Source organism: Ischnura elegans, chromosome 9, assembly GCF_921293095.1.
Source record: "Ischnura elegans chromosome 9, ioIscEleg1.1, whole genome shotgun sequence".
NCBI classification, from domain to species: domain Eukaryota; kingdom Metazoa; phylum Arthropoda; class Insecta; order Odonata; family Coenagrionidae; genus Ischnura; species Ischnura elegans.
Genome location: NC_060254.1, coordinates 114,197,859 through 114,212,741, shown reverse-complemented (window position 1 = coordinate 114,212,741; position 14,883 = coordinate 114,197,859).

Sequence of the window (14,883 nt, the reverse complement as noted above, 5' to 3'; positions counted from 1 at the left end):
TCCGCTCTTCCCTGATCAACCTGGCTGCAGACCTCGACAGTGCCTTAAAAAACGACACAGGGAGGAAACAGCTGGCTGCCGACACGATATCCCGTGCTTTCCAACGGGGTGTCCATCGAGGGACTACATCGTTCCAGCAGATATTCCGCAGGATCAAGACTGCAACCACAGAAGCGGACCTGGTGTTTTGCAAAGCGGACAAAGGCAATAGTATTGTGATTTTAAATAAGGCCGATTACATTGCTAAATGTGACGATTTCTTGAAAGGACATGATTTTGCTAAGTTAAAGTCAGACCCCACGACCAAATTTCAAAGGCAACTCAAAATTAACCTAAGTAATTGCACTAAATTATTTACCGCGTTAGACAAATGGCGACTAATCAACATGAATCCGCTGCCACCGAGGTTTTACGGTCTTCCGAAAACCCACAAAGATAATATTCCAATTAGACCTGTTGTCTCTCATGTCACGGCTCCCTCATATAAGCTAGCGGTTAAGTTGAACTTATTAATTAGACAGTACTCTAATTTCAAACCAAAATATAGCATAAAAAACTCTGTTGAACTAGCCGAGAAACTTTCTAATATAATTCTTCCTGCTAATGGCAAACTAATATCCTTTGATGTCACGAATTTGTTCACTTCTGTCCCTGCCTCAGAAGCCTCTAACTTGACTCTGGAGCTAATTAAAAATTCTAACTGTGACCCGATGGTTCAGGAAGAGATTAAAAATCTTTTAACGTTATGCACCTCACAGAATTATTTTCTGTACAACGGTAATTACTATATTCAGACGTCTGGCCTCGCCATGGGTTCACCTTTATCCCCTATTTTAGCTGAAGTATTTATGAATCATCTAGAGATAAAATTATTTAAATCCAATCACCCCCTTCTTTCTAACCTCGTCTACTGGTTTAGATACGTAGACGACATTTTATGTTTATGGACGGGCACTAAAAGACAGTTAGACAATTTTAAAAAGTTTTTAAATTCATTACATGACAATATCGATTTTAAGATGGAATATGGGGGCGATAATATTGACTTTTTAGATTTAAATATATCAATTGTTAATGACCATCATGATTTTTGTATTTTTAGAAAAAAGACTTTTACCGACACCATTATCCCTAATGACACTTGTCACCACATTTCTCATAAATTTGCTGCTTTGAGGTGCATGACAAATAGGATACTCAAAATTCCCCTGTCTATTCCCAAATTTGAAAAGGAGTTGCAGACTATCAAAACCATAGCTATCCGTAATGGCTTCAACTCTTCATGTATTGACAAGCTGCTGGAGCGCTCAAGATCCAAGAAAGCCACACAGTCACTAACCTCTCTGTCATTTCAGAGCAATTCACCTTCCCGTTGGGTAAAACTGCCATTTGTAGGCAAATTGTCATACAATCTAAAGAAAATAATTCCCAAAGACAAAGCTAGAGTCGCCTTCTATACCCCGGCAACATTGGAGAAACGATTGTGTAACTCTAAGGACATGTACAACCAAGAAAACAAAAGTGGTGTATATTTGTTGAAGTGTAATAACTGTGATATTTGTTATGTAGGACAAACTGGGAGAAGATTTAAAGATCGTGTGATTGAACACAGGAATAGTTTTATTAATAATGACGAAAAATCATGTTTTGCTAAACATTTGAATCATTGTAAACATTTTAGTAACTTTGATTTTGATATTTTACATTACATAGACAAAGGGCAAAAGCTGGACTTTTACGAGAAATATGAAATTGTTAATAGCCCGCATAATCTTTGTAACGACGAAGTGTATTTTACCCAATCGCCTCTTTTATCCCTGAAAATTCCTGCCCGCTCTTAGATGTTTTTAATCTCTGACCTTCGCCAACACCCGCTCCTCTCCTGGTTGTCATGACTTCTCTTCCTTCCTCACCGATTCACTAATTTACGTAATCCCTATTCCCAACCCCTCCTCCAAAGACCTTCCTTATTGCGCTCCTTTAGTCAAACTGTCCCCCCCCCCCCTCCCTTGCTAGCCTTTCCACCCCACCTTCCCCCGCTGTAGGGGCTTTCTCTAACTCGATAGCAAGTCTTATCGACGTTGCTGCGTCGTTAGCTTATCGAAAATCTTAACTAACGACAATTGGTTTTCTCTACGCTCGCTTAACGATATTTTCTCGATAGCACTAACGAAAAATGCCGATAGCTTATCGGGGGACTTGGGAGCCCGTCTTAAGCTTATCGACGCCCGCAATAATGTTTTTAGGTATCGGTTGCTCAGTGCGTGGTAAAGTTATGATTCTGTTACCGCAAAGGGATAATGGTATTTTTACTTGAAATATTATAGATACACTTTTGCAAAGGAGATGGAAAGCATTAAAACGTTTTGCAGCAATCAATGATTATAAAAAGTGGCAACAGAGACATTAGCTTTTGCGGGGGAGTAAACATGTTGTTTGAAGTAGATTTAAGAAATTTATTTACCTTGTGAAAATAACATTTACATATTCCAATTATAGTGCTCCGACTATTTTCAGTCGATAGTTTATTTAGGCTCGATTGATCGGTCTTAACTTTTTAATTAGGGATCTAATCACATCTTGAAGGAGAGAGCAAATGTAATTAAGCATCTAGTGCAGAGAAGACGACTTACGAATGTTCAGAATCCTAATTTTCGCCGAATTTTTAATTCAAAACAACCTTTTGAATAGCCCCCAATGTGGTCGTAACACGGGTTTTTTGACGCCTTTTTTTGGCTGGCTAAAGCCACCGTTCACGAAAATAATTACGGTTTCCCTCATTTACTCAGAACTCATTAGTCGTCACTTTTAACTTTTGCAATGCTGTTAAACTAAGTCCCAACGAATAATATGCCTGTGTTTTGATGGATACATGCATACACTTATTTTAATATCATTTGAAGTTGCTGATTGCAGTGATTTTCTATGCCTAATTGTGGCTACCAACGATTAACCTATGCTAGGTTTTGCTTTTGTGTGAGTTTAATCAGTAATTCGATGCCTCAACATGGTGAGTGACTATGAAAATATTATATTACTTCCTTAAATGCGCATTTTTTTCTATGTTTACTTTACTGTGTTTATCTTCGCTTTGTGTGGAATAAAATTATAAGTAACAACAACACCAACAACATTAACACTTCCGTAATCTTTACTCAAGAAATTGACACTAAAAAACGTTAAGTTTGTGACACGAGTGCACAATCACAACACTCGCGATGATTCCTTCCATGACACCCGCGTAATCTCGGTATTTTTTATCAACGAATTGATTTCAAACATCCCAAAATATGATGAAAGCGTCAATAAGTTTTTCTAATTGAATAACTACCACTGTGGAAGTTGTGGACTTATAGCGGAAATAAGGCAAACGATGTAAACAAGCCATGGCTGAAGATGCACTCCGAAATTTACATCGTTATAATACTAATAAAAATAGTTTTATCACTACTATGACCACGAGAGTAAAATTATTATAGGCGTAGGTGAACGAGTAAATAGCAGACAAAGTCCTCTTCAAGATAATTATACTTGAAAATTACGATACATAATGCACCAAAAATTGCCGATATTCTTCCATCGACGACTGTTGAATCCTTGAATATACAGGCTTACTTACACTAATTTCCCCCTTATTTTATTTTGTTCTTCATGGAAATATATTGCGACACATTATAAAAACAGTAAATGAATCCACTACTAAAATGATACTCAACAGTTTTCTCCATAATTTATTATTCTTTTCCAAATCGACCGGTGCGTTCTTTAGCAGCTTCTTGTTTATTTATGGTGACTATTTATCGTTTATTAGTTACCGTAGCTAGGCACTGCTTCTTAATGCTACCGAACGAATAAATCTAGGCATGTGATTGGTTGAAAATTCTAGCCTCACTCGCAGGCGCCGACGGTGTATTGTTTGCTATCGACGAGCCGTGGTCTTGTTTTGCAACGACGAGCTTTCGTTAAGGTGAGATACAGAAACACACTTTCGATAAGAGGGTGTCGTTGCAAGAGAGGACTTTCGTTAACAACCCGTTAACAACAAAACGTTAACGAGTTAGAGAAAGCCCCTACTGGACGGTATATATAGACCTTGGGAAGCCAAAATGGGTACCTTGATAATGACACTACGTGTCGAAACCGGGTCGGTAGTTCGTTAATAAAAAAAGTGTGTGGAAATTAACCATTTTATTTTATTTTATCATCATGAACATTAAACATTTCCACCATATATCGCCGGACACTGTGAATTATGTAATCAAGAAAACGCTTTCAAATTCACCCATCACTTATTGAGTAGCTGTAAGAAAGCCTCTCACTGTATTGCCTAAAGCCCAATGAAAAACTCTAATACGAAATATATGTTCCGTCCGTCAATTTGCCCACGTCATGCGCCCTAAACATTAAAGTCTTGCCTTATGCGCATCACAATGCTTTTTTATCGTAAATACTTGATAATTGATGTTTTTTGGTGATTTTCAGCTTATAATTTGAATTGTTATGATGAAATTTTCAAGTAACAACGTGGTTACACTACTGGTCATTATGTACTTAAATAAAATCACCTGCCTCACCATACAGAAGATTGTTTAGGAGCATCGAAACTGTATTAGGATTTTCTATTCGAGATTCTCAACGCTCCCTGTTCTACCGAATCACCTCCTTGTTTAACTTCATAGCTTCAAAAAACCCATCCCTCGACCTATTTCCTCTTCCACTAGTTACAAATCCTCCCTAAAATGCCATCTGAATAATTCACGGTAGTCTAATCAATAGTTCCCCTTCTTAAGTTTAAAAATTTTGTTTTCTATTAGTTTTTATTTATTGTGCTTTTGTTTGTTATCTGTTAGGTATGATGCATTTAAGGAACAGCCAATGTAAAAGGCTTTGTGCCGTTTTTGGTGATGAAATAAATAAATATATAAATCGGGGAAAGGATTAACATAGATTCGCAAATGCCCATCTATTTTACTTTTTATTTTTGGCGATTGAGTCACGAATTGAAATATCGACCCGACCCGTATGTTTGCGTTTCTCGAATCTTCGCCCCCTTCCCTCGAACGATTCGCGGCAAAATATCGACAGGTTTGCCCTTTTCGCTGATTGATTTCATGACGTCACTGACTCTTGCCGAGCGCCTCACCGCTTCTAGCACTACTCCTCGGCCTCGCGAATCCATCTCGCGTAGTTCGTTGTCGTTATAGCTCTGATGAGCGATTCTATCCGTAAAAAAATCGGGTTTCTCTGAATGACGTGGAAAACCAGAATTTAATTGACGTCAATAACTCGTAAACATGGATGCTAAGAATTTTTTCATACATAAGTTATGATAAAAGCATATAACTTATGCCTATGTAGATAACTAATAAGGTAGTCTCCTTCATCAAAGAAAACGAAAGGCATTGATTGCGATTCGTTACCCAACATTAGTGTATTCATAATATACAAATTATTTGATTTTAGGAATACCGGTTTAGAGGAATGGCAATGGTCAATTTTATCCTCATTTGAAAAAGGCCAGATTGGCGCCCATGCGATGCCACTCCACGTGACGTCAAAGGGACCTAGTTTCTATACGAGTAGGTGGGAGTTTTACATCGTCTGAGGTTACTAATGCATGCATGAGGCTCAGAGCTCAGGGAAACATGTATTAACAATCGCCTATTAAAACTGCCTATGGTCGGAAAGTTTCCTTCATTTGATAAGGTATTACTGTTCCTTATTTAAGCCAAGCGCTACCTGCTAGCAGCATGCATTGCAGTGGCGCACACATCATCGCCCCAAGGTCACCTTACTTCGCGGAAGCGGTAACCAGAATGACGTCACACGGGCTTTTCCCAACATTCATATTTTGCCGTCGCGTTTTTGCGCGCAAGAAAATTGCCACTTTTCATTTAATCGCGAAAAATAGATACCATCATTTAAAAATGTAAAAGCGTGAAATGGTAATAGCTCCAGGAGTAACAATCTTTCGATTTAGGCAATAAAAAATAATGGGAAACCACCCTATTTTCGTTGTAACCTATCTTTTCCATCCATCTATCGAATTCTCTTTATCTCTATCGAACCTTTCATTAATTTAACTAAGGACAAGAAGTGTCTTGCAAGAATCAAAGTGAACAGCAACGAATGGAAAGCTAAAGTTACTTGCTTAACATCCATTTTTTGCCTTTAAGATGGTGACGGAGTCAGCCACAGAAACGCTGTCATTGATAAAATCAATGACTTGGTGTGAAGCCTGGGAGAATATAAACCTATAAAAAAACACTCTCGTGTGTCTTCCTCTAACTCTAGTAATTACAAATTTATTTTTGATTTCATTTTATTTTTGATACAATTAGTAACGAATTTTTTACTTTACAAGTACAATAATATTGCTGTTAGTTACTCTTGCGAGTGGCACGATATTCTTGTGGAATTCCTATTTCCTGTAATTATGGTTGTAATTGTAGATACTTTCATGTCGGGATCTACTTGCTATTTTGTCCTTCGCAGTCTTCCTCTCTGAAATTCGCGCCGATCTATTCCAAATATTTTTTCCTTGAAAATCGCATGCCTTCCGTTTCGTAGTCGCAGCTACTCATTAAGCGGTTTATGGTGCGGCTTGCGATTGCGACGCAACTGTGTCTGCTGTGAAAAATGGCGTCCCTCTCGCAATGGGAGAGCCCTCTCACCTATCCGCTGAGAAGCCCATCCATGCATTGTGTACCGCCAGCGCCCCCATGCGACTATTCTGACCCTCTCCGAGTTTATACCCCCGTGTCCAAAGTTTTCGGAGGAATTGATGGGTCAGGGCCCATCAAAAAGATAAAGAAAAAGAAATTAGGACGTCCTCTCCTCGTTAATTTCCTTTCTCGTTAACGTGCAATTTTTTTCGCGCTGCGTCCTCTCCCATTCATTTGTTTTATTTCTATTTATTCAAATGTCTCTTCCGTGTGTGTTGAATGCTTTCTTCTCCAGCATCCGTCCCTTATTATCCCAAACCCCTGCCCCTAACCCGAAAAGGGCCTCTGTTCATTTGCCTGCTGATATTATCGGGAGCGATGCAGCGAAAAAGGGAAGACACACTTTAAAGCCACCCGTAATGATATTAAACGTTTCCTCTTCCCTCTCCCCTGCCCTCTTCCCCCTGCTTCCACCCCGAGCCAACTGCCACTCCCTCCGCTTGCTTCCTTCATCGCATCCGCTGAATTCTTCATCGTACAACGGGACCGTTTCGCTTCACTCTTGAAGACGTGCCTCCACTCCCTTCTTTGAGATGGTTCGCCGTCTATGCAATAGTTGAAACAAATGCGTCTCCCTAATTTTTTTGTGTAATTTCTTTGTTTTCAATGGAATCCTTCGACGAAGCTTACTTGCTAACCTTATTTTTTGCTACAATGAAGCGATATTTAGTTGCTTTCACTGTTCATAATGGTACAGAAGTGACTGTTTATTATAGTTCCGGTTGTCAATTCACTTTCAGTTTCGTGGCTTTCGACGTTTCTATCCCAATCTGCTAATAGGAGGGAAACAGCTTAGCAGCGGAATTGGCAACATTTAAATATCATAGCGTCCCTTGAAAACGTGAACAGTGGTGGATGCGGTATTTTCTAATTACTTACTGTTTATGCGAGAATTTTGTCCTTTTTTATCAATATACCGATTCTCTCAAAATTTTACCATACTGCTCAAAAAATAAAAACGTTTTGAACATCTACAATTCAGATTAACAGCATATAAAGGCCATTTTACACGGTACACGGAATTGCGCAGTCTGACGTACGTGTGAAGGCGCAATCAAAATTGCGTCGTGTAAAGCGGTGAATTGCTAGAACACATGCGAGAATGCGTGGATGCGAGACGGCAAAATAGCTCCTGTTCTAATTTCGTTCATGCATTCGCGCAATTCCACGCCATTTTAGAAATTAATGCAGCTCTAACCTGCGCAATTCTGTGTACCGTGTAAAACGGCCTTAACACGTACTAATCAGTGCTGGTGATAAGTGTAAGGATGATTTATTTCGTGCAAAGTATCTACTTCTGTTGTACTATCATTCGCTTATAACTTGTTATGTGATTTTCAAAATTGACTTTTTTGATTGTCCTTGACGCCGATGCTACCCCTAATTGTACGAGGAAAGAATGACCTTATTAACCTCAATGCATTTCAGTTTGATTTCTTTATTTTCTTCGTTTGACTAGTCTACCATAGTACGATGTTAAACTAAGTATATTTTTCACATCGTCTTAAAGAAGATATTCTCTGAATTAACTTGGTAAATTGAGCTTTTTCTCTGCTCCACGCTCCTGAAAAGATTCCCATCCTAAGTTAGCTAACGTATGGGAAACGCTGCAATTTTTGTCGTAAAAACTTATCAAGAATCTGACCGCCCTGCGTTGTACTCGATTGATTTTAGCTATTAGTCCTACTTCGCAAGTGTCCCATACGCTAGCAGCATATTTCAAGGGAGGCCTAACCAGAAACAGGTAGCTTATCTCTTTCACTTTTCAACGGAATTCACCGAAAATTCGTTTTAAAAAAACCAGTTTACATTTAGCTTTCCCACATATTTCGCGAATGTGTTTACCCCAAAAGAGATACCGAGTATTAGTGACCCCTTATTATTTGCAAACTTGTAATTAAAAAGTTTGATCCCGTTAGCGGTGTAACTTTGATAAACCCAAAGGTGACGGGAATACCCTAGTTCAATGCCTGGCACATCCAGAGAAGCCTTTAAGAAACTTTTAATTCGTCTAAATATCATCAGAATTCAAAAATGGCACCTACAAAACCGTTGAATAAAATGTCACCATTCCTCACCTTCGAAATAAATTCGAGAACATTGAAACATACAACGAAAGTACTGACGTTCGGCGAACACGTAAAATAGGGAAAGATAAGTGCGAAGAGTAAAAAATAAAACGTTTCAAAAATAGTAAATTTGGAATAGAATAAGGAAAAACTGATCATTGATGATGGGCAGAACAGATTTTTGGAATGTGAAGATAACTATTTTACCACAAAATTAACAGTAGACTTGATCAAATGTTCAATTGCGATCATTGGCTTCACGAATCATGCAAAATTTACGGAAATTTCTGCAAATAAACATGGAACTAAACTGATCGAGAGAAAAAGAAGAGCAATGTTTAAACAATTTTTTAAATTAGGTAAGAAGCTCCTGCAAAATATTATTATAGTATTTTGTTTTTAGGGTGCCTCGACAACTAAGGTCATTTGCTCCAAATATTATTCTTTCTATTGTTGTCATTCATTAGAACATGAACGAGTTTCAGTGCAAGATTTAAAGGATATTTTCACTGGAATTATGCAATTCTGAAAAATAATTTTACAAACGTTGATTCAAAATGTGTTTAAATGTTATATTAATACCATAAGTTTAAGTTAATTTGAATGTGTCATTATAAAACAGGTTTAATTTAGATAGCATTCAGCTTGAGCTGCGTGGGGCATCTCTCCCGAGGAGGTGGGGCGTCTCACCCGGACAGTTGGGAGAGATGGCCAAATGCATATACACGGAAAAGTAAAATATTTTGGGGTGAATATTTTTTAATGAAAATTTGTGGGTATATGGTTGATAATCATTCAATGTTGTATTATATCGTGAAGTCCTACATTCTTACCATTAATTTAGTCATAGATCTACATCTACATAATACCCCGCAAGCCGCCTAAAAGGCGTGTGGCAGGGGGTGTTAGGACACCAGCCGTTTACAGCTTTAAAAAAAAATTAAGTGCTCAAACGAAGTTGGGACTAGCGTTTATTAAAGTCCTTTACGGTTCGGGGGAAAAACGAATTCGCATATCTATCCTTTCGGCAAAACATCTCTCTTAATTTACCACTTCTATCGGACCTGGAAATATAGTGTGGCTCTAATATTATGTTCTCTGTGTCGCTCTTAAAGATATCCATTCTCAATTGTTCAAGCAATCTAAGCCTAGCGCGCAGCCTCCGTGTCTCCAACGGCTCCCAGCCTAATTCGCTTAACATCTGGGTAACACTGTCTGTACGCCCGTAGCAGTTTTTGACGAAACGCGCAGCCTTCCTTTGAATTTTATTCAGTTCGCGGATTAAGTCTTTCTGCACCGGTTCCCATATGCTCGCTGCATATTCAAGGTGCGGTCGGACGAGAGCGAAATACCACCTTTCCTTTACTTTCTCGTCCGAAAATCTTCCCACAATACGCTTGACGAATCCTAATTTCTTCAGGGCTGTGCCGCAAATATTCTTTATATGTGTTCCCCACGTGAGGTTCGAGGTTATCGTAACTCCCAGGTACTTCACTTCGTCTGTTGCCTTTACATTAATGCCATCCACTGCATAAACATGGTTAGAGCTGGACGAATTCCGCAAGAAATGTACCGCCATGCATTTGCTCAGATTTAGTTTGAGTCCCCACTCTTGGCTCCACAAATGAACGTTGTTTAAGTCAGATGATAGAATTTCATAGTCAGAGTGATCACTAATTTCGCGATAGATGACAGCGTCGTCAGCAAATAAACGTATTTTACTGCTAATGCGGGAGCAGAGATCATTAATGTATATAATGAACAACAGGGGGCCGATTACGCTTCCTTGTGGAACACCTGATGTAACTTTTACAGCATCAGAGCTAATTCCGTCAAGAACTACTTTTTGTTTACGATCTCTGAGAAAGTCGCGTATCCAGTTTGCAACAGTCTCGTTTAATCCGCATGACTGTAATTTGTATAAAAGTTTGTTGTGAGGTACAGTGTCGAAAGCTTTCTTAAAATCTAGAAATAGTGCGTCAACTTGTCTTTTCGATTCACCAGATTTTATAACGTCGTGAAGAAAGAGCGCAAGCTGTGTTTCGCAGGATCTATTTTTTCGGAATCCGTGCTGACAGTCATGGAGGAAGTTACGTCTGTCCAGGAAAGTCATGATGTTACTAACAACGATATGTTCAAGTATCTTGCCTATAATCGATGTTAATGAAATCGGACGGTAGTTGCCTGGGTCATGTCTGTTTCCCTTTTTGAATATGGGTGTAACGCTTGCAATTTTCCAGTCTAGCAGTAACCTCCCTTCCGAGAGTGACTTCTTGAATATGATCTTTAAGTAAGGTGCGATATTTGGAGCTAACACCTTGAGGACACGCGCGGGTATTCCCTCCGGACCCGGAGATTTACTATTCTTAACCGATTGTAGTTGTTTAGTTATCCCATCACGTTTTATAGATATTTCTTCCATCGATTCCTCAGTATATGGGATGTCTAAATTGAACTGAGTGTCGTCAGTAGTGTATACACTTTCGAAGTGGGAATTTAAAGTATTAGCTTTGTCAATATTTTCGGTGACAAGTTTACCATCTTTATCAAATAACGAATCTACGGTTGAATGTTTTCCCTGAAGCTCTCTCGCGTACGACCAAAAGGATTTCGGATTTTCTTCGAGTAATTCACCGAGTATTTTTTCTTAAACTTTCGCATTGCCTTTCGCATTGATTTCTTGGTCATTGAGCGTTGTGCAGCGTAACTTTCTTTAGCTTCAAGTTCCTTCGATTTATTACGTGACGTGATGGATTTTCTGTACAAGTTTTAAAGTTTTCTCTGTTTCCTAAGTTCCCTTCCGACATCGTTATTGTACCAGCGAGGTTCTTTATTATCACATTTCAGTTTTTGCGGAATATGTTCGTTGATTCCTTGGCGCAGAATTTCTAGGAAGTGTTTCCATGTCGCATCTGTGTTTTGGTCCTTTGATGTAACTACGAATTTTTCGTAGTAGTCTTTAAGCATCTCGCCAAATTTAGTGAAGTTGCATTTATCAAATAAGTAAATTTTGCGTTTTGGTTTTACGGCTGCCACTACATCAATTTTTAACGTTGCACAGATTACTCTGTGATCGCTAATACCGTCAATAATATCGAGTTGTTTTATCAACTTAGGATGGCTTACTGCTAGGCTATGGCTTACTCTCGTAGGTTTGTCAACTACTTGGGCTAGAGAGTGATGTGCAAGTATGTTGAGTAATACCTCGCTGATTTCTCTATTCCTTGAATTCGTTTTTACGGTGTAGGTATCCCAGTTTATAGATGGAAGATTAAATCACACCCGATTACTATTACACTATTACTGTCTCTCTGAGTAAATGTAGATATTTGATATTCTAGAAGGTACATAATATCGACTTCGGAGTTCGGCGGTCTATAAAAAGAGCAAACATGGATACTCCTTTTGTTTCGTTGTTTAATTGTACACCATACGCTTTCTATTTCGTTGTCAATTATTTCAAAGAAAATATATGAAGACATTTCCTTAGGTGGGGCATCTCTACCGGACTTACTACAGTAGATCAGATCATATAAATAAAATAAGAGAGATAGATTGTAGACCAGACAGATTCCGAATGTCATTTTTTCCACGATCAATAAGAGATTATAACGGCAGCAATAGAACTCGTAAATAGATTGCATGACTTGTAGTGTAGCCTACTAACCTGTGTAAAACTTAATGCATGTTTCTGAATTTCTATTCTATATTCTATTTCTAACAGCATATAGTAGTATAGTTTGTTATTATACGGAACGTTTTTTGGACGGTGTGGTGTGCATGTGGGAGTCCAAATGAATGCTTCATGCTGGTGATTGATCACCCCCTGCCAAACAACCAAGAGGTGGCTCGCGGGGTATTATGTAGTTGTTATGTAGATGCGTGAGGCACAGAGCTCAGGGAAACATGTCTTAATAATCACGTATTGTAACTGGCTAAGGTCGGAAAGTTTTCTTCGTTTGATAAGGTATTAATAATCTTTATTCAAGCGAAGCGCTACCAGCCGGCATAGTACTCCGCTACCTGCTAGCATCGTGCGTCGTATAAGCTCTTAGAGCCCCGCCCCAAGGTCACCTCAATTGTGGCAGCGGAAACCAGAAAGACGTCACACGGGAGTTTTACCGGCATTCATACTTACCCGTCGCGTTTTCCCGCGCTTTAAAATTTTCACTTTTCCTTTAATGGCAAAAATAGATATCGTCATTTAAAAATCTAAAAGCGTGAAATACGTACTCCAGGAGTAAATAATCTTTCGATTTAGGCAATAGAAAATAATAAGTAACCACCCTATTTCGATCAACTTATCGCGTCTGATAGAGGATCGATCGACAAACGGAATCGGAGTATTAATGGCGTTTAAATTTTTCAAAATCGTCTAAAACCGATTTTCAAAACGAGCCAAGCAACTTGTTTTCCTTTGAAGGTTTTTCCCCCAATTATTTTAGGTACTTTATAATTTACTGAATCGGAAGGGAAAAGACCTCGGGTAGCCATTTGAAGAGTAATTTTCTTATGATCATGTTCAACAGCGCACTATCTTGAAGCATATCATCGTTGCTCGGCAGCGAAAACAACTTATTACGTACTTCGTTACGGGATCACAAAACGCATGATTCGTACCCCACGGAAAGTAAAAGCAATATAATCGATAGTCGCACCAGTGCGCATCATTTCTGCGCAGAAAATTCGCTGAAATCATTCGCCGTGTATAGTGTACCGGCGAATGAATTTTATTCGAAAGATCATTCACCGTGTTAAGCAGCCTTAATGCTTCGGTGCCCTCGCTCGTTTTTTCAAGTTTTTTTTTTATTCTTTCGAGGAACCTCGGCCGTCCATCATCCCTCCCTCCCCTCTCTCAGCTGATACCTTCTCCCCCTCCCCTCCACCGCCTCCTATACCTCTTACAAACTCCTCCCTCCCCACCCTCCTCAATCCCCTCCCTCTCTCACTTCTCCTGGTGTGGCGACGCACCGCGACCTACCCCAAAACCCAAATCCATTGCTCCCCGCAATCTCATAGCAACGAGTCGAGTCTCCCCTTCCCAAAGCCTCGGTTCCCATAGCGAAATCAGATATCCCCGCAGGTGTTTCTGAGTAGTGGAGAACCCGATTAATTCATCGAGAAAAATATCAGATTACAATGTCGCAGTATAATTACGCATCTCTCTTGTGTGTTGTTTTTTGACAGAGAGTACCGTGGGAATTAGCGCCAGGTAGTTCTCTCAGGACTGAAACTTGGGAAGGAAGCGTTTGTTGGAGGGGGGAAGCTGCGGGCGCACACAAATTTTCTCTATTTTTCTAATATAGGTTGCGAAATCCGTAGTGAACCTTGGTAGTTCAGTGAATGCTGGTTTGGTTAGTGAGAGAGTTTCATCGTCTTTGAAGTGTAAATATTAAACGTGTTCACCAAAAGCGGGCGCAGAAAAGGAATGAGAGGAAGAAAAAACTCTTTTTTCTTAATAATATGTCAAAAAACTTCAGTGCTTGGCTGAACAAGAACAGTGGTTCCTCTATCGGTTTACTACAAAATGGGAGTTTAAAGAAAGATTCAGGTACGTTTGAATATTCGTATTTTCATGTTAATAGTTTAAAAAATACCGTCTTGTGACGCGCTTCGAGTGAACTTGCTGTGCGGTTCTTTCATATTTCCATAATTGCGTTTGTTTTCTTAGTTCGTTTTGTACGCGTATTTCAATTTTTGTGTTTTTTTTCAATTTTCGATAAACATGTAGCGCCACACGCAAACGTAGGAAAGAAACTATCTTCTATTTTCACAGTGATACGCCTGATGCAAAACGTGTACTAAACTTTGGAGCAAAGGGCGGAGGACCGGGGGTTTGGGGAACTCTGCCCTGCTTATTAGGGATTTTTAAGACTCAAAAACGGTAGTTTTGGCAAATTATTTGATAAATAAAGACACCACCGTGCACATGTAGTAGGCCGTTTTGTTAGTAAATGTTTTATGGTGGTCATCTACATCTGCATACTGCCCCGCTCCTTCCCGGTCACCTGATCTATTTTTCTGGATTTTCTGCGGGCGCGTTGCTTCTGTTTATTTGACGTATGCAAGTTCTCCGCGTTGATATTTCA